At 29.2% G+C, this 21,756-nt stretch overlaps 2 pseudogenes across 1 annotated transcript in view; both read right to left on the bottom strand.

Moving 5' to 3' along the window:
* The window catches only part of LOC149889896 (protein white-like), a 37,152-nt pseudogene extending 24,917 nt beyond the window's left edge, over positions 1-12,235 (bottom strand). The window contains exons 1-7 of the transcript XR_016451689.1: positions 12,000-12,235; positions 4,884-5,034; positions 2,199-2,247; positions 1,679-1,865; positions 1,503-1,574; positions 603-701; positions 133-299 (exon numbers count right to left, since the gene is read on the bottom strand). The product of XR_016451689.1 is annotated as a protein white-like (transcript). The remainder of the gene's footprint in view (positions 1-132; positions 300-602; positions 702-1,502; positions 1,575-1,678; positions 1,866-2,198; positions 2,248-4,883; positions 5,035-11,999) is intronic.
* A 6,163-nt stretch (positions 12,236-18,398) lies between these two features.
* On the bottom strand, positions 18,399-19,660 carry LOC145186075 (uncharacterized; annotated as a pseudogene).
* Between the last annotated feature and the right edge of the window lie 2,096 nt (positions 19,661-21,756).

Here is a 21,756-nt window from a genome sequence, read left to right as displayed (position 1 = left end):
GAAAACACTGCAACATAATATACCTTCTAAAGTTTATGCATTTATGTGTAAATGTGTGTATGTGTAAATATGTGTTTGTATTTTGTGTATATAAATTTTTATTGAGTACAAGAAAAACATCAGAACACTTACCTATCAAACAAAATGAAAACTTCAGAAGAAGGCTGATGAACTGTAGCAATTATTGTTGTCCCATTACTGGCAATTTTTTGCAAACAGCTTATAACACTTTCTGCCATGAATGAATCCAGTCCTGATGTTGGTTCATCAACAAATAAGAGTTTAGGATCAGTTATAATCTAAAGCATTGTTATTTTTTTTTTAATTTAAATTAAGTTTTTTAAAAAAATTTTATGACATGTTTTACCACATATCTAAAACTTAAAATTAGTAAAAAAGGAGAAATAAAACAAATTTGATACTTTTTTTACAACTAAGTATAGTTAATATTTTATGAAAACTTCTTTGCTGCGCTACTTTTATTTTTACTAAATAAATGTATGGTTAAAAATTAAGTAAAAAAAAAGTTAACTCAAGAGAGCATTTCTTTTTTTTTTTTTTAATTTGGAAAAATATATCTTGGTCAAAAACTAGAAATTTACCTCTGAAGCAAATGCAAGTCTCTTATTTTCTCCACCAGAAATTCCTCGGATTCGGCCAGCAATTCCAATTACAGTGTTTTGACATTTCCCTAACCCAAACTAAAGTAATCAAGCAAACAATCAAAAATCATTTTTTACAATTTCTTTTGGTTAGATTTACTAATCTAGATGATGCTATCAGTATAAAAAAAATTTCTTTAAAGATTTGAGAGATTTTTCCCCTTTGAACACTTAGAAGATAATTGCAATCTGAGGTTTTAAGGATTTTAAAGAAAATAGTGTCCTTTGAAAGTTTTTTTTTAAAGTTCTTAAATTATGATTTGCCTAATAGTCCAGAGAAATGAAAACAAAAGTTTTCATATCTCAATTTTGTTTTTAGCCATGTAAAAATAAACAAATCAGACATTGAAATATTATGTAGCAACAAAATCCAAACCAAAAGCACTTTAGAATCACATTCAATGATGGGAAAAATATTGGTGATTCATGAGATAAATAAGTTCATGTAGCCATTTTAGGAGATACTATTTTAAGTGCTCATTTCTTAAAGTAATCATTTTATTCAGCCATTTTATAAGGAAGACAGCATTATGTGGTTCCTTTATTTGTTCAGTTCATGTGACAGACAACTTTAAGTGTTTATTCATGAAACCAACTAAAACCTTATACAGCCATTAAATATGGAAAACATATGTTATAGACGCGTTATGTAAGAGAAAAAAGTTTATAAAAAAAGTCTACAGTATTAACTTCAGTTGGCAATTTTGTAAAACAACAGCTTAAAACTTTCTGTGACAGAAAATTTTTAACATTCACAAACCATACAACTTTAGCCATTTTTTGAAACAAACCATTCTAATGAATTTTTTTCATATGCACTGAGAAGTTTTTTCTATAAACCTGTGCTATGACTTCATCAACTCTTTTCTCTTTTTCTTTTGTGGAGAACTTTTCTGACATCCGCAGGTAAGCCTGAACAAAAAAATATTCAAAACTAAACACAGTACAACCAAAATAAAACAAGAACATTAGGAGTATTAACTTTGCTTTAAACTGTCTTTATAAAAATAAAAGACCTGAAACAGGAGGTGCTCTCTAACAGTCAATGTTCCTATAAAAAGTTCTTCTTGTTGCACATATGCAGAGATTTTTTTAATCTTGCTGCGAATGTTCTTGTTGTTTACAAGTATTTCTCCTGAAATTTCCAGATTTTTTACATTTTGAAATGAAAGAACATTCAAAAGTGTAGTTTTGCCAGCTCCACTAAAATCGTAAACAAACTGTGTTATCTTTTACTTAGAGATTAAAATTAAAAGTTTCTATTTGTATTTCCACAAAATGAATTATTTTTTGGTAAATAATCTAAATATCTTAAAAAGCTATGGAAATAAACTTTTCTTGATTTTAGTTATAAAAAATTCAGAAAGAGAATGACTTGAATTTTCAGGAAAAAAAGCAAGAATAAGAGACAAAGTAAACAGAACAAAACAACCTACTAAATATTTAAAATTAAAGCAAACAAAATGAAATGTTTGGAGATGTTTCAACTTTAAATTAATATTAGAGTTATCTTTTGATAAATTACAGATTATGTACCTTGTACCCATGATTGCCAATAAGCTAGAAGGTTCAGCAGTGCCATTTACTAAAAACTGTAGAGACTTATGATAATGAAAAAAATTTTTGTGCTAATACTCAAAACATTGAAATAATCATAAATTGCATCTTACATTGGGATTAGGAGTGATGAGGGTGGGAGTTACAAAATTAATATTGGAGCGTAGTTTTAGAAAATTTGTTTAAATATGCTAAGTACTTAGTTAAATATTCTATTCTTAGTACACACACATACATAGATACATAGATACATACATTCATACATACATTAGGGTGACAAATAAATGCATTAAAAAAATTTTTTTTTTTTCTTATTCTCTCAACCTTTTGTTTGGTTCCATTTGGTGAAAAATTGATATTGGGAAACTTTGGATACATATTGTTGATGTTTAGGGCTTGCTCAATCCAGTTTTTTAATTTTGCAAGGCTGCTTGAACCATATTTTTCATATTTTATCATTTATCTTTTCTATTTCACTAATTAAGTTGAGAATGTAATCAATATTTTATATGTATATATTTTGTATGTTATCAATATTTTATATGTAATATGACAGAACTGTGGCACTCTGTTTTGATACTATTTCAAGCAACACAGGTATACACATTCAGCTTCTTCTGGTCCAGAGGTTAAGTTGTTTCAATTATTTTGTGATCAGTGGAGTAAATTTTATTCTGAATCATGGCTCTTAACTGACTCTCAAAGTATATGATTCACTTACACCACCAGCAATAGAATTTGCTGTAAATATATGCAAGGATCAAAACAACCTTGCAACAATTACAAAGAATTTTAGCAACTCTCTATAATTTGTTTAGGAAAAAAATCCTCCAGGTCAAAGGGGAATAACTTTTTGTTCTCCTGGTGCTATAAACCAAGCATGATGGATGGCGAAAGCACTGTACTTTGTTAAAATTTACTTGTTTCAATATCAATTTTATTTAACAAAAAACAAAAAGAAGAATCTTCTACAACTTTCAATTTTTTCAATATTAATTTACATGGAACATTAGTTTTGGGCTCCCATCTCTTCATCTGCTCCTCATAATGACCTGACACTAATTAGGAAATTGAATCATTTCAAAATATTTAACAAAGTCTGCCATAAAAGCAATTGCAGGACATTTATGGTATTTAACTGAAGACCATGTGAGTCTCTCTTTTTTCAGCAATGACGCTGATAACCAAACTAAAGAAAAAATGTTGATTGCATATGAAAAGCCAGCCACAAAAACCCTGCTAAAAAAGTATGAATGTAAAGGATAATGGATAAAATTGTACACATGAACTTAGATGACTTTGTAATAAAGAGATCAAATATGTATTTGAATTGCTTAGAATAAATTGGACATTTATGGAGAAACATTGCCCAGACAAGTGGAGTACCATAACCGAATACCAGGATGCACATAAAATTGTTAATTCTATGAAAGTTGTAAATGACAAAGCTGATTGAGCGGTGAAACTTGTTTCAGATTACACAGAAATCTTGACAAAAGATGAAACTCAATTGCAATATATTTTACAACCTGTGGAAGAATATCAACATCAAATTCCAAATATGCAAAAGCTGAATTTTGGTCTAGAGATTTTCTGCCAGAAAGTTTTACCAGATGAAAAAAAAGGGAAAACTCTAGAAGTAAATGTCTTCATAGAAAATGATCAAATGAGAAAAAAAACCTCTATTTAACCCTGGTGTATAGCTGTGGAAAAAGTCTTGTTGATAGACTCTGTGTTGTAGATGTTACTCTGGCTAAAATTAAAAAATCTATTTGTGGAGTGAGATAATCGATCATCTTTTATTGTGGAAAATAGAAACTAGAAGTCTTTTAAAATGTTTGAAAAGCAAATAAATTCTCATTTAAAAGGTATGATTAAAATGAATACATTTTTTCTGCAAGGTAATGAAAACGCTGAACCATAATTGCAGAAAATTTAAAGAGAAATGGTTCTTATTTGTACTGCTTTTTTTATGTGACAGAATTTTTTAATGAAAAGGGCCAAATCTGAGGGTTCTATCTCTCCAAAATGGATAAGAACTTTCAAAGAAATTTAACAGGCAAAATATTATTGCTTGGTACAAAAAGTCTTAAAATTAGGACAATTTGAACATATCACTTCTAGGACTTGCCCAATTTTTATGGGTTTCTCAGAAAATTTCATTTAAAAAAAAAAAACTTTTCCAAAGATTTAAGAAAAATTATTGCAAAGCTTAAATATATTTACAAAATACATTTAAACTCAGACAGATAAAAACAAACTTTATTATTCTTTAAATACTGTTGTAGGTCTCCCCTCTGCCTATTCTTGCTTTAAACTCTCCTTTGCAGAGTTTGCAGCACCTACATTCATTTAACAACCCCTGAATTTATTTTCCTAGAGTTGACGGCCTATAACAAAGCTATAATCTGGATTAGATTCATCTCATTTGGAAAATTATAAAGATTTGCCTATTCTTACTTTAAACTCTCCTTTGCAGAGTTTGCAGCACCTACATTCATTTAACAACCCCTGAATTTGTTTTCCTAGAGTTGATGGCCTATAATAAAGCTATAATCTGGATTAGATTCATCTCATTTGGAAAATTATAAAGATTTGGTCTGAATTTAATTAACTAACTAATGATGTATATCAATTATTTATAAGACTTACACAATAACTTACTTGAATTTATAATGTTTTTGCCTTTCTTTTTCTGTATGCTTGATTTACTAAGTGTGAGACTTTGAAATAGAGATGCTTTAGGCTTTGTTGTAACAACAAGATTTTTCCAGCTTAATCGCACACCAGAAACAGTTGAATGATATTGGCATGGCTAACAAAACAAAGTAAAAGTACTTTTAACATTCAAATTTTAACATATGTATAAAAATATATGTATATACAGGTAAAATGAAATATTTAGAACTCTTACATACATACATACATACATACATACATACATACATACATACATACATACATACATACATACATACATACATACATACATACATACATACATACAAATATACATACATACATACATACATACATACATACATACATACATACATACATACATACATACATACATACATACATACATACATACATACATACATACATACATACACACATACATATACAAATGAATTTTAAATATTTTTAAATTGGTATTTCAAATATAATAGTTAAAAACCTGTAAATTTGGCAGATAAAAAAATGTGTACAGAATACATAAAAAATTATGAAAATACAAAACTGATGATCACTCCTAGCAATAATATAGATATTCAGAACTACATGAGCTTAGAAAAATGTTGCAGATTAATGGAAAAGTTAAGTTGCATGAAAGCATATCAATCAGCTGCAGATTGGCTTAGCAAGTTATATAGCAAAAATTGAAAAGACAAAATAGAATGAGACAAAATTCATTTTAGAAAATTACACCAGATATATAAAATGAGTTTAGATTATATTTTCTTGTTTCTGCCCAACTCAAAATCCTAACAATTATCTTTTTATAACATTACTTTTATCACTGTTATGATGGCTTAATTGTTGGTTAACAAAGAAAGAGTTGATAATAGTTACTTCTATTTTTCTTAAATTACAATTTTGATGACGGTTACTTTTACTTTTCTTAAATAACAACTGAAAAACTTTAACTACATCTTCATTTCACAAAACAGTAAGGAATTTAAGTTCTGGTGTTAATAAATTCTAGTTAAAATCGCCTTTAAGATGGGTTTTCCAAGGGTATTTATTTCACTGAAGGAGCTTTCTTTTTTTTTGCTTGTAAGAATTACTAAACCTGGCAGAAAGTTTTAAAGCCTAGTATTTTGAAAACTGTCATTAATTGAATAATTGATTGATTACATCATTAAAAGCTGTCTCCAATAGGGTTCAGCCAACTCCATACACCTCAAGTAAGGCGTATCATCCGCAGACATTTTGCTGATGATACGCCTTACTTGAGGTGTATGAGTTGGCTGAACCCTAGTGGAGTAAATGAGAGTTGGAAAGGCTTTCCCAGCAGACTTTTTAATGGTTTTGTGAAACAAATTGAAATCACTATCGCCATTTTACCATTTGTTTAATTGGTGTCTTGAAGAATTGTCTTTTGCTAAAGATTTGACTGCTAAGGTCAATGAATTACCTTGACAATAAATTGCAATAGTTTTTGGTTGTTCTGCTCTAACTTGAATTAAAAGTTTGGAATTTTTTTTTTATCAGGTTGATTTTATACATTAACAATTATCTAGGAATTGTTGAGGAGTAGCGTAACAAGATGCCCTTGTTTGCTTTGATAATAGTTTGACTGCTAATGTTGTCAATCATAAAATCCAATAACTCTTTTGCGGAAATTTAATCTATTGATTATTCTTGTTAATGATTTGGTTAAACTGCCTAATGATATCAGCTTTAAATTGACCTGCATGTTATAGTTGTCAACAAAATCCTGGAACATGTTCATTCTATTGTTATAACAGTTCAGCTCTTACTTTTGATTGCAGCATCCAATTCTTTCAAATTTATGTAGAGTTGATTTCATCCCTAGATCTCTTTAGCCTCAAGGAAAACCATTAGTGTTTTAAAAAAATTTTAAACTGTAGTCTTTAAATCACTTGATTGCTCCAGTCTACTGACAATATCTGACCAGTATTTTTTTCTTTTATTGATCATCTTCACTTAACACTGGAAAGTGGTGGTGGTTATATTGAATGGTATTCAAAAACCCTATTCCAATGAAGTTTATTTGTCATTCAAACTTGTTTGGTTAAGTAAATATTTGGAAAACAAAGAAAGATTTATTTTTGTAGTGACTAATGGAGCATAGGGTATTAAAATGATCAGTATGTAACATAATTGAATAAAAAGCTGAACATGTGAAGACATTTTAATAATTGAAGTTCACTTAAAGGATGATTAGAAAATAAAAGTTGAACGAATTATCTAACATGGTTTTAATTAAAATTATTACAACTATTATAATTAAAAACTAATTATGCTCCCAAAAAATTAAATACTAATATAATTAGGAAACCATCATGATCACAAACTAAATTAAAGTTAAGTTATTTAAACTTGAAAAAATCTTCCAGTAGAAGTTTCCGTTCATTACAGTGATAGTTTGAACCAGAATTGATAACCCCTTCCGGCGCACAGTGGGCCAGAATTCACTTTTACTTGACAAAATTCGTAACTAATTTAATATTAGAGCTATATTCACTACAATTAGTATGAGTACTAATATGATGTCTGCGCTTTTTATGAAGGTAATATTTTTTTATTTCGTTGCTATGGATACCTTTATTTGCTTAGCAACAACCTATTTTGTTATCTGCAGATATTCTATAAGTGCTATATTCACTAAATTTGGTATGAATACCAATATGAAATCACACTTCTTACAAAAGTGATAATTTTTTAAATTTAGTTGCTATGGATACTTATATTGCTTAGTTGCAGGATACTCTCCTTAGTTACAAAGTAGTAAATTGATATTTGAATATTTTATCGGATTTTTGACCCACCTATATTGAATAACAATTGAGTATTTAGGTAAATAATGTTTTAGGAAAATAAAAGCAAAAAATAGTACAAGAAAACATTGTCAATTTTAAATTGCATCAGAAAATTATAAAACAATAATATTGTTTGAACCTTCCCATCAATCATTGTAAGTTCAATAATACAATTCACTTCAATAGAAGATCTGCAAACCTCTAATAAAATCATACCCAAGCTTTCTATCTCACTTTTAATTATCTTCTTCAATCACAGATTCCTTGGATTCCATTTTGTATGCAAATCTTATGGGTCTACAATAGGCTGTGAAGGACGACTTTTGATTTCTCCAGATAGGCACCTTTTCGTTGCTGTTGTTAAATCCAGTCAAATCCAATGGGACTAGACAAGTAATAAATAATGATTCTTCACGCTTTAAATCTCTGTTAATGTCGGGTTCTGATAAAACTTGTTTATAAATGCTTTAGCCAGTAGCACCATTAAAACTAGCCTTACACGTTAGTGACATTGTTATTATTGCTTTGTCGTTCAGTATCAAGTGCCTTAGCACAGGTTCCCGAACTGCACAGATTCTTATCAAATTATGAATTATTAAATCTTTTAAAGGAACTGAAGCTGAATAGTCCTCCACTGTTATGTTTGCAGAATAACATTTCAATTTTGCATCTCTGACATCATTGTAAGCGGGGTAAATGTTATTTCTCCAAGGCTCTGCTTCTAATCAATAGATAGGAAGCGTTTGTATGACTTGCATCAATTATTAAAGCCAGCGCTTCGTCTGCTGAATATTTAGTTGCTTTATCTGTATTTGAAACATTTAAAACGTTCTTGGCAGCAATAATAATTGATTCATCTCTAAATTTTTTATTAGCAGCAAAAAATAATTCATTGGATGAATGAAATTCAATTAAACAAGATACACGCCGTTTTTTAGTTTTATTAGAACTAAACTTCTTTTCAAAATTTTTGACAGTTTGCAGATTACCACTTTTTTTTATACAAGTAAACAAATCGTTGAACAGCATGTCTAAAATCAACGTCTTTAAAATCAGCAAATTTTGGCTGAATAAATTTCAATATATCTTCAGCAATATTTTGTTTTGAAATACTAAGATTGTTTTTTTGGAGAAAATTATGAATGTCTAAGTTTAACAAAAAAATATTTAAATAATTATTGTAACAAGTATTTTGTTAAAAAAAATTGGATTTGCATTTGGCTATTGGTAAAAAGAGAGTTTTATTGGAGCATGACATTTGTCCCATTCATTAAGTATGTCTCATTGAATGGGACAAACATAAAAGAATTAAAAATAAACGTATTTAATTCAATCATTTTTCAAATTAGTTTATTAACTGTAAATGTAGTTAAATATATAGATACATACATAAAGCCCACACAAAAAATATTTTTAACTTTAAACATTTTAACTCTAATTAAATTTCAATCAAAGTAAAACTTTCTTATTTTAGAATATTATATTTAGTTATTTTTATTTAAGTAAAATATTGCAGTATAAAAGTGTGTAAATAATACCCATAACCCATGGGGATAAAAGTAAGGGACTGCAGCATCCCTATGCTGAGCTGTAAATAATACTTTATTAAATTCATTCAATAGGTAGTATTTTGTCCCATTCAATATACGCATCACTTTATCCAAAAATGATTAGTCACACCAAAAACACCATTTATTAAGCGTGAATGTTTTACTCACTGTTGTACTAGAGACTGCTATCTATAAAGCATGAAATTTTATTTTCCATAATTTCAAAAATTGCTGCAAAATCAGAAAAAAAAACATTTTTAAAAATTGCTTTTTACATTTGAAACCACAATAACATCCATTGTCATTACGGTCATAGAGCAATAGGATGGATGAGTCGATCAGTTGAGTTCTTTTTTCTATCACTCTTTGTTACAGCAATTTGAATATCCTTACATCGATGCTTGTATAAGAATCTGAGTTTGTCCCATTCAATAATCGTCCCATTCATTAAGGTTCTCCCCTACTTATTAAAATTTTTTTTCTTTTTTTTTAAATTTCAATATTCAAATGCTTAGAGTAATATATATAGATACTAAAATTAAATAAGTTTTCAAGATAAGACAACTAATATTTTTCCCATTTTGTCCACCTACTGGCCCACTGTGCGGCGGCAAAGTAAATTTATGCCGAAACAAAATTCCAACTACGGCCTCCATTGGGAGACGGAAACATCTGGAGGTGGAAGCCAGAACATTCTGCGAGCAAAAGATTTTGAGAAGGCTGCCGCCAATAGCTGCGGAAAAAACGTGGAGGCCAGAAGATTTCTACCGTTTATCAACTGATTCGAACCGAAATTTCAGCCGAAACCGAATAAGTAAAAGATTGTCGAAACAGAAACTTCGGTTTCGAAACCGATACCAAACTCAAAAGTTTCCATTCCACTGTTTAGTTTATTACTTAAGCGCATGATGCTTTAAAGTATTGTTTTTTGTTTTCTATAGCTTAAAACTTTACCGCGTTTTGTGATTTTCTGGGTGGATTTTAAATGTCAGACAATAATATTGTGAGCTGGACGTTCTTGTAAGATATAAAATACTAGCATTATGACCGAAATCATGAAAACTGCATAAACTCAATCAAAATGCATATTGAATCATAGCAGAAGTGGAAAATTTTTGTTTTCTTTGCTCCGGAAAAGCAGCGAAGGTTTTTTAATATGGCATCAATAAAAGCCTTTTGACCAAAGCCAATCAAATTTCACGTTGGCGTCGTTTTTTAATTTCTCATTAGGACCGAAAATAAAATTGTCATTAATCACAATCTGTTGGGTATGGAAAAAAGTTCTCGCAGTTTCAATGAATATATTTTCAGTTCTTTCACCAATATTTTTTTAATGTTGTTAATATCACAACTTGTATTTATTGGTTTTTTATCAGATTTATATTCTGATTTTTCCAGTTGAAATGATTTTTTTTTAAATTTTGCAAAAAACCTAATTTCGATGCAGAAAGAACAAAATGCAAGGGAAAAAAATGAATTTTAGTTCGAGATTCAGCACTTTAAAAAAAAACATATGTTTAGATGTTATGAATTTCGGTTATTTGTGTTAGACCATTAGGTTATTTGTGTTAAACCATTAGTAACATCATTTCGTTTATATTTTGATTGAGAATTTGTTATATCGTTATTAAGATTTACATTAAAATTTTGTTGTTAAGTTACTGGTCTAAAGTCTAGGAGTCCTCCGTTACACGAACCACACTCAACCAAACAACACTGTGGGCAACCCAATTATAAATACATAATTACCATAACATTACCAAACAAAACAAATTCATTCCCCAAAGACTAAGACAAGACTCCGCCTTCACAAAAATGGAGATCATTTCAAATTTTTCCGCTTAGAAAATTTACTTTCTTTTTATTTTCTTATTTATCAGACGCAAAATAATTCTAAATTATAAATATTTTAGAAATATTTTTCCTCAAGTTTGTTTAATTGCGATTGATTAAAATAACAGTTTAAGTTATAGCTACATCCACATTGAACACTTTTTTCTTAATTTGAAAGTATCGTTAGCATTTTGAAATTATTTATTATCACAGATTGTATAGTGGGTATGAAATCACAAATACTATGGCAAGTACGACAAACTATAGCAAGATGATTTTTAGATGTTAAAACAATATACTGATGTAAAATTTATCCGAATTCTGAATTATTACAGAATAATGAATTATCACAGAAGAAATACGCTGTAAAAAAATTTTAAACCCTTTACATTGCATCTTTGTTAACATCTGACTAAAATTTTGGACAAAAGACTTTGGTGGTAGTTTGAATATGATTATATAATTTTAGCTTCAAATATTTATAATAGAACACTTATAATGTTATTGTTAGTTTTAAAGGCTCTTTGAACGTATACCGTTTATTAGCATTACTTCAGCATTATTATTTTTTAATCTCCCCAAAACACGCTTTTATGTGATATTTGGCTTAGAAATTTGGTTAAAATGCTGCAGCTTACAAGAAAAATTCTTGAGCATAATTTTGATGCCAACTTAAGCAATTTGTATTTGTAATTAAATTTTATTTAAGATTTACATTTTATTTAAATATGAATTTATTTAAGATTTCAACCATTATTTTCTCCTGCATATAGGTTTTAAATAATGATTATAAAATCTTGTTTTTATAGAATTTAATTTAAGTTTTGAAATCTTTAACTATTTTAAAAAGAGTTCGTTAACAATTGAAATGAAGTAAAGTAACATACGGTTTGATACACTTCACTTGTTGCAGGATCCGCGGACATCTCCAACTTTATTAAAAGAAAGCAGAGTATTTGTTAATTCATGCTTTCATATAAATATCAACAAAATAATCTCCAAATAAGCACTAAAAACTAAAGATTTCTTAAAATGTTTTTTAACTCCATAAAACTCTATCATATGAAATTTAATCATCTTTAATATAAGTTCAAAAAAACACTAACAACTCTTTTTTTTTTTTTTAAGTCGCTTTTAAACTCCTTTTATATTACCATAAAATGAGTAACATAAAATGATTAACATAATTAATTAGGAACAAAAGCTTTGTCTTTTATCTAAATTAATTTTTTGAATTATAAAAATAATCTAAATGTGCAAAAGGTATGCTTGTTATAGCTCTTTGACAAACGTTAATACGGTAGTTGTTTAGTTAAAATAAATTATAATAAATTATTATAAAAAATTAAGTTTAAACTGAAGCGCAATAAGAAAAACTCCTTGATTGCCAATAGGGATGGCACTTTTACTTACTTTTTTTTTACTTACTCAAGTAAGTAGGCCTTTATGAAAAAGTAAATTGCGTATATAATTGTAAACGTTCAAAAAAAACTTAAATTTACTTTTAAAAGTAATTTAGGGGAAAGGTGCCTATGATGGCATACTTAACTTTACCGTTTCTCTGAGTCATTACCTGAAAACTTAAAAAATAATTTTTGACATGGGTGTATTCCCTTTAGCATGCAGAATAATAATGAACCTCAGAATTTTTACTATTTTGCTTTTTTATAAGTTTATACCATTAAAAAAAAATACAAGTATGCCATCATAGGCAACTAACTGCTCCTATGATGGCACACTTTAAATAAAGTAGACAAAGAAGAATTTTTTTTGTTTTTTATTAATCGAAACAAAACTTATCAAAAAAAACAAAGTTAATATTAAATATTTGGTCTATAAGCATAGTTCACATATAAATTTTTTTCTACTTCTATTAATGCCTGCACATAAAAAATGACACCAAGATCTGCGTTTTTGACAACAAATCCATGGTTCTTTAGAGCAAGACAGCGTATAAAGTTCATAACAATACAAAAATGCTGTATCAGATTCGAAATTCATTTTATTATTTCTTCCTTTAATCTCCTCACTGTAGCATTTTTCTTCAACAGTCGTCTTTCGTTTTGTTTTTCTAACAAACTTTTCCTTTTCTTTGTTATCTTTTTCTTTTGCCTTATCTTTTAATTCTTGGATATCCGGTGTGGTATTCAGAGGTCCAGTTTTTCCACGTTTTCGTGCCCTTTTCAATTCGATTTTAAGGATTGCTAAAGGCACCGGACATAACTTTTGTATAACAGATCTTATCCTTTCGTTGAAACAGAAAATCCAATGTATATGGAAGCTTCTGATGGGGGAGATTTTGTTTCCAAATGTGTTGGTTTCTGAAACTCTTGTATTTCATCTTTGTTCTGAGCCTGATCACCTTTTTATTAGCATAAAAATTTATTTCAGGCATTTTTTTCAATTCATTTTGCAGACTTTCCTATGTTGGCAACTCCTCAGTATGCCATCATAGGAAAGAGTCTCCATATTTATTAAAACATGCTGTGTCTACCTTATTCCACACATAGCATTAAAATAAGTATTCTAATAAATGTAGAAAGCCTGCAGATGAAATGCATGAAAATTTCACTTCTGTATGATTTATAATAAAATCGTAATCCTGAATATATGAGGGCATTAAAACTACAACACCACATGCGAAAATTTATGTTCGTTGATTACAAAAGCATTATTTATGACAGAGGGACGAATTTTTACCAGAAGTAATGAATTACTAATATACACATGTTGGTCTAATCACTTATGCACCAAAACTAATATTTTAAGAAATATGACCAGTATGCCATCATAGGCGCTATGCCATCATAGGCACCTTTCCCCTACTTTTCTAAAACAAATTTTATTTTGTAAAGAAAGGTGGATTTACTTTCAAATGTAAGTTATATATAAGTAGATTATATAAAAAAGTAATTTACATTTAGATTTAAAATTGAGTTACATGGAAAAGTAATTTACTTTTACATTTAAAAGTTAATTACTTTTTTAAAAGTGCATTACATAATAGAATTTTACCTCGAAATGTAACTTACTTTTACATTTAAAAAGAATTTATTTTTAAAAAAAATTATATTGCAGTAGTTGTAAAAAAAAAAAGCATTTTAAAATACATTATAAAAACGTTACATGCAATCAAATGTAAATAAAATTACTTATAATTAGTTTTCCTAAGTAGACATGTGTTATTTTATAACTAAAATGAAATGGCTATTAAAAGTAAATTACATAAAATTACTTTTGATTACTTAAATTTACATTTTAAATAACTTTTAGTTACAATTAAAAGTAATCTATACTTAAAAAGTAAGTAAATTTACTTTTGGTCAACATTTTCTCTGAAAGGATATTGTATGAGAAATGCAGTGAAACAAAACTTGCAGTAAAGCATAGCTAATTTAATGTGAAATGCAGTGAAACAAAACTTGCAGTAAAGCATAGCTAATTTAATTTGGGGCAACAACTGGTCTGAACGGATTTAGACTTTTTTTTCCCTGTGCACCTTTAAAATATCAATAACCGACTCCGATCCATGATTATATTGGCAATTAAAACCATTCCTAGCGCCGGAACAATATCGCATTTGCTTTGAAACCATTGTTAGACCCTGGTTAAAAAAAAGTTCAATTCCTGGCCAACATGGAAATATTTTACTAGTCTTAGACTGGAACAGTTATCTTTTTAAAAATTTTCAATCACGGAACGTATGGAATTCAGACGGTATCAAGAAAAATATCCTCCATAAAAAAACCTCCCAGGAAAAATGCCTAAATAGTTTTTTTTATATACCTAGATACGCTTTACTGTCATTTTATCATTGTATTAGCTTTTTTCCTGATACCGCTTTTAATGTGTAAAACTTTAAATTTATTTGTTGTTTTTTTATTATTGTTTTATTGACAAATCTTTTTGGAATTTGTGCAGCGGAGTGTACATATACATCGACTGATTGTTAGGGAGAACATGCACGAAATAGTACACACAACAACTGACGGTTAGGACTTGGGGGAGGCAATCTTTTAATTTAAACAAAAGTTTGATTTTTTTTTCTTTTTCCTTTATTTTTGGGGGAGGGGGGACTTTTTCCAGGGGAATTTTTTGTCAGGGAGATATTTGGGTGGGGTTCTCGGGTTTCTTTCTTAAACCAATTTAGAAATAGCTTAAACATAGTAGCAAGGAGAAAACGCATTTACCCTGGGAGACACCCGTTTAGGAAGAAGAGATTCTTTGAAAGGCAAGTTTATAAGTAAAATTTTTTGGAGAGATAACTATTATCATATCGACAAAATTATAAGTTACCTCTCCAAAAAATCTCCTTTTACAAATTTTCTTGTTCATTAATACCGGATAATTTTCCAAAAATATCCCTCAAATATCGTCATTAAAAACCGCTTCAACATTTTTATCATATTCACAGGTAAAAAAGATATTGAAATTGTTAAACCTGTAACGCCGTTGAACGTTCGTGCTCTTTCCGTAACGGAATTATAAAGTTGAAGACTTTTTATGTAAAGGTATATGTATATATACAATACTGCTCAAAAGTTTAGCACACATTAGATTTAAGTTGCTTTTTTTTCTTTAAAAATGAAATAAAAGTAAAAAATAAGAAATTCAAGGTTTTTTAAAAAACAAAAAATATTTATTTGACCTTTTTAATTACATTAAGAGAAAAAAAAAAACTAAAAAAAAACAAATGTCTATCACTAAATATCTTTAATCAAAGTTAATATATAAAAAAAAGTTAAAAAAAAGCTGCTCATAAGTTTAGCACACCTGGATTTAAGTTTGCTTTAAAGCAAGATCAATAAGGGATATGTCCACCTTTGTTCTTTATGCATAGTTCACATCTTCTTTTAATTGAATCAAAAAGTTTTCGGCAATAATCAGTTGATAAGCTGTCGAACGACTCTTTCAAACTTTCCCTAAGATGTTCAGCTGATGTTACGGGAGCTTTAGTGAGTTTGCGGTCCAGTACAGTCCATACATTTTCGATTGGATTAAGGTCAGGTGATCTAGCTGGCCACTGAAGTACCTTAATGCTATTTTCTTGAAACCAAATAGTCACCGTTTTCGCCTTGTGACAAGGAGCGTTATCTTGTTAAAACTGCCACTCTGACTCATTGCTAAAAAAGATGTCTCTAGTCGGGATTAAATGATTTTCAAGCGTTTCGATATATTTATGTTGATCCATACGACCATTGTATAAGTAGCAGAGACCTGGGCCGTCATAAGTGATGCAACCCCATATGCCTACCGAACCTCCACCACCTTGTAGTCGCGGCACAATGAAGCGACTACGAAACATCTCATTATAGTGTCTTCGAATAATCACTCTGTTCTTTCGGTTAATAACTGTAAAGTTGGATTCGTCACTGAATATTATTCTTCTTAGTTCATAGTTAGTCATTTTCAAAATAGCTCTACAAAATTTGATACGTTTTAACCGATCTGTTGGTTTAAGCAGTGGTTTTTTAGCAGCAACGTAGCAACAAAGTTTTCGACCAATCAATCTTCTATTTACAGTTTGTCTTGAGATATGATTTTTTAGAGCCAAGTTCACTTCTTGTGCAATCTCTTTGGCTGAGTATTTAGGGTTTTTTCTTGCAATTCTATAGATACTGTTATCATCGGTGATGCTTGATATTCTTGGTCGTCCAGATCGGTTTTTGTCTGCAGCAGTACCAGTTTTTTCAAATTTCTGAATTGTTCTGAGTACACATGAACGAGATACAGACTTAAGAGTTCGAGCAATTTCAGAGCTATTGAAACCACCAAGGTGTAGTCCTACAATACGCTGTTTTATTTCAGAGCTAATTGATTTTTTTCCCATCTTATTGGTCACATTATGGACAAAATTTAAGCGAAATATACCAAGTTTATTTCAAATGAGGTAATACATACTATGTATATCTTTGAAACTTTTGTTCAGTTTTGTTTATGTAAAAATGGATAGTTAAATTTACTTTTTAATAAAATTTTGACGTAAAAAAGTAGAGCGGCAGTTAAAAGACAATAGAAGTGCAAGTATGCTAAACTTATGAGGAGCTTTTTTACACCGCTTTAATTAGCGGTCTCTGTTTAACATAAAAATAGATGGTAAAATTAACGTAACTTTTTTTTTCAATTTTTTTTTCTATATAAGGTATGTTTTAATTAACTGTAAATAAAAAAAAATTGAAATAGCATAAGAAGTTTACCGCCTAAAAGTTCAATTAAAAGAAGAAAAATGAAACTTAAGTCTTATGTGTGCTAAATTTTTGAGCAGTATTGTATATATATATATATATATATATATATATATATATATATATATATATATATATATATATATATATATATATATATATATATATATATATATGTATGTATATGTATATGTATATGTGTATGTATGTATATATCATGTTTTGTTGGCGCGTAAGAAAAAAATAATTTTTTGACAACCAATTTAGTGAGCGAAAAATATCTGCTTCGACGACTTTTTACTTATTCGATTTCGGCCAAAAGTTCTGTTCAAATCACTACCGAAATGAGCCGAAACTTTTGCGAGGAGATTTTTTTAAGTTTAGATAACTTGTTCTTAATTCAGTGTGATCATGATGATTTCCTAATTGTAATCGTTTGTGGGTAAACCAATTTTTAATTACAACAGTTGCAGCAATTTTAATTGAAATTACGTTACATAACTGATTCAAGTTACTATTCTCAAATCATTCCTTTGGGCCTGTTTATATGGAAAGCTATATGTTTGCCGAGATCTCGACGTCATCAATATTTTAACGTCTGCTTTAAACTTCTTATTATATTGATGTAAACTTGCAAATCCTTTATTTAGGATATCTAAATTCTATTTTAATTGTTAAATTTATTTTTACTAATTAAGAAGTAGTTTTTCAAGATTGTTTAAAAAATGTGCAAAGTTAACCAGGGGTCTGGGTAACTTTGCACAACTTAAAAAAAAAGTTAGAATAGCTTTATGATGTATGGGGTTGGTGCAAAGTGACCTCTTTTTTCATACTTTCTGAAGGAAAAATAATTCAAAGGGTAGTTTAACAAAAAAAAACAAAAGATTAATTTTAGCATTATTATGCTTAATAAAGATTATAACATGCTATGATAAAAAAAACTGAACACAACCTCATTAAAAACACAAAAAAGCTCATTTGTATCTTGGTAAACTTAAATAATTAAAGATTACTTTTAGATAAACTAAAATAGTTAAATATTTCCTTTTTTTGAATAAAAAATCAAAATTAACAAAACACAGTTCAAAAGCCCTACTGAAAGCCTGATTCTGGTACTTTGAAAAGTTTCCTAGTTTTGCTTAGTTTTTCCTCTTTGCAATTTTCTTTGAGGCAAAATCACAACCCTCGTTAAATTTATCTAGATCTTCAATGCTAACACTTTTGCCTGCAGGAACAGAAAGTTTCTTTTTTCATTTATTAGTTCCTACAGATTCCAAAGATTTAAATTTGTTTTGTAAGAAAACCTTAAAGCTGTCTTCTAGAAATTCTTTATCATAAGATTCTCTTTCTCTAAATTTTGTAAGAAGTTCATTGACATTTACTGGATAGGCACCGCACTTTCTAAAACCTGATTGTAAATTGCTAGCCTGATTTGGCTCTACATCAGACATTAACTTATTAAAAAGTTCTGGGAAATGTTGTTTGTCAAGAGATGTCTTTGTGCAGCCAACAGGTGAATCTTTATACTCTGTGATAATTTTACGCCAAGCTGTTTTCAAAGGTTTAAAGAAAGCTACATCTTGAGGTTGAGTTATATGTGTACTATTAGGTGGTGAACAAACAAACTTTATTTCATTTTCTTCACAGGCTTCAATAATTTTTGGAGAGATGTGAAAGGATAGGTTATCGCCTAAGAGAACTTTAACTCCTAACTTCTTTTTCAAAGAAGGTAAAACTATAGAAAAAAACCACTCTTCGAAAGCTACTCCATCAAACCACCCACTTTTAGTACTGAAGTATCTGGCTCCTTTAGGACCTCCTACACAACAAGTTGACCACAGATTAGTAGCCTTATAAACAACAAAAGCTGGTAAAATTTCACCTGCTGCATTACCTGATATCATTATAGAAATACTTGTCTTAGAAGTGTTTCTTATATTTGTGGGGTATTTACTGCCTCTTTTTACCAAGCACTTTTTTAAGCCAGGGTCATCAATTAGATTTGTTTCATCATAGTTGTATATGTTGCCTGGAGGAACATCTTGTATGGTTTTGGTAAGATGTTGAATATATTCTTTTAGAATTTCTTCATTAACATTTGCTCATGATTTTTTTATGTTTGGCACAAATTTATTTGTTAGTTCTGGATGTCTTTGTAAAAATGATTTAATTAAATCAGGTGTTAAGTTATGCTCTCCTTTCAATTTGTAATAAATCGTTCTTCGACTAACACCATATTTTGTAGCAGCTTGCTCTTGTGTCAGCTTTTTAGATTTTACATCTTCAAGACATTTAGCTAGATCATCCTCTGTATAGTTTTTTTATTTTCTGGTTTTAAGATTCTTTTTGTAATGACTTGACATCTGGAAAAAACATTACTAATAAGTTTGACCTTGAGTTACCCAAGAAATTATTTAAAGCTATAAAAAAGTATGAAATAACTCTATTATATGAAATATTTGCATGAAGATTTAGAAAGTATTGCTTTTGGATGACCAACGACATTTAAGGTGAACTTTGTACATTGTGCAAAGTTTAACCCCAAAGTTTAACCCCAAATTCTGCCGAAAAAGCCCAGCGGGCACACGACGTTGAAACAACGTTGAAACAACATTGATCGACGTTGATCAACGTTATTTCAACGTTGTTTCAACGTTGTGTGCCCACTGGGAGTATTTTATTTACAAGACAGTTAAATTTTATATTTTTTTTATTGATATTAGTTTAAACACTAAGTATACTTCAAATCAATACCATAATAAACACTTTAAGCAGTTTATTCACTTTTGAGTTCAATTCTGATCTGCTGCACAGATAAAAGTTTTAAGACATAATTTTTGTATTCTACTTCTATGTTTACACAAAACGACTCGTGTTGCGAGAAATCGCGTTTATAAAACTATTTTACATGACTTTCGTATTGACACTAAAACAAACCGTCGGATTCTAAAGTGATTTGCATTTGTAGTTCAAATTTTTTAAGTTGCTAGAGAGTAAAACATATTTGACATACTGTTGCGCAAAGTTACCAACGGTTGTGCAAAGTTAGGCACTTTTACGGTATATAGTTTGCATTTTATATTTTTCATATTTTTTATACTTCACTTATGTAGTTTGCATTTTATATTTTTATATTATGATGATGTGGAAGAAACTTTTTACATTTTATTATGAAATATCTCTTTTAAAAATGCCAATGCGGGGTTCGGCGATTTGAGAAACCAAAAAAATTGTGCGATTACTTTAACACATTATAGCGTCTGTTTTAACTATTAGTTTTTGTTTTTTTTAACATATTGTTTATGTAGTTCCTAAACATTTTAGCATTTGCAAACAGGGCCGTGGTTAGGCTCCCCCACATCCCAGCGATTTATGGGGCTGTTTTCTTATTATAAGGAGCTTTTTTTTTTAAGTTGTACCTAATAAGGGATATTTTTTGAAGATTTATTTGCCTATAATACTACGGGTTTATAAAATACGTTTTAAATGGGACTTAGCGATATGGTTAATTGCTGTCTTTTTCTTGCTTCCGCGATTGATTTCGTTTATATAATTGTACATTTTATTGTATTCTTAAACAAAAGCAATCAAATCTTATTTGGCTTTTAATTTGCTTTAAAAGTGTCAACATTTTAGTTGTAATTTGTTATAAAACACTGACTAGTTTTTTGTTTTTGATTCAGACTTTTCATACAGTGAGACTAAATTGGTCTGCATTTTACAATAATTTTCTAAATTTCGAATAAATATTCAGCGTGGTTTTTGTTAATAGCGTTAAAGTGATTGTTGTTATTCAGTGTGGTAGATAACCAGAGTTGTTACGGCATAATATGTCTGGCAGATCTGTCGACATATTTTCAGACATATTTTACATCGACATAAAATATGTCCGAAATATTTTTCTGCCTACCAACTTTGACATAATTTTATGTCTAAAACATTTTCTGCCGACATAAAATATGTCCAAAATATTTTTCTGCCAACTTACTTTGACATAACTTTATGTCTGAGATATTATCTGCCGACATAAAATATGTCAGAAATATTTTTCTGCCTACTAACTTTGACATAATTTTATGTCTAAAACATTTTCTGCCGACATAAAATATGTCAGAAACTTTTTTCTGTCCACATATTTTGACATAACTTTATATCTGAGACATTTTCTGCCGACATAAATTATGTCAGAAATATTTTCTATCCACATATTTTGACATAATTTCATGTCTGAGACATTTGCTGTTTCTTATTTTAGAAGAAAAAATCGTACAACTTTATTGCTCATTTCAGATTAATTTGACGAGTAAAACAAAAGTTTCGATTTCCCCTTATTAGAATGTAAAAACTTAGTCTCAAACTTAGTTTTTATTACTGAATGTGGTTTTTATTATATGGCGTCCTGTGCCACATTAGAAATTATGTTAAGTAGAAAGAAAAGTAGAACTTTTAAAGGGTCGAA

The sequence above is a fragment of the Hydra viridissima genome, unplaced genomic scaffold (assembly GCF_058129835.1).
Source record: "Hydra viridissima isolate aposymbiotic clone 2 unplaced genomic scaffold, HvirCarnegie_v1 scaffold_4, whole genome shotgun sequence".
NCBI classification, from domain to species: Eukaryota; Metazoa; Cnidaria; class Hydrozoa; order Anthoathecata; family Hydridae; genus Hydra; species Hydra viridissima.
Note: the sequence above shows the minus strand (reverse complement) of the source record. Positions and strands in the feature narration are given on the sequence as shown.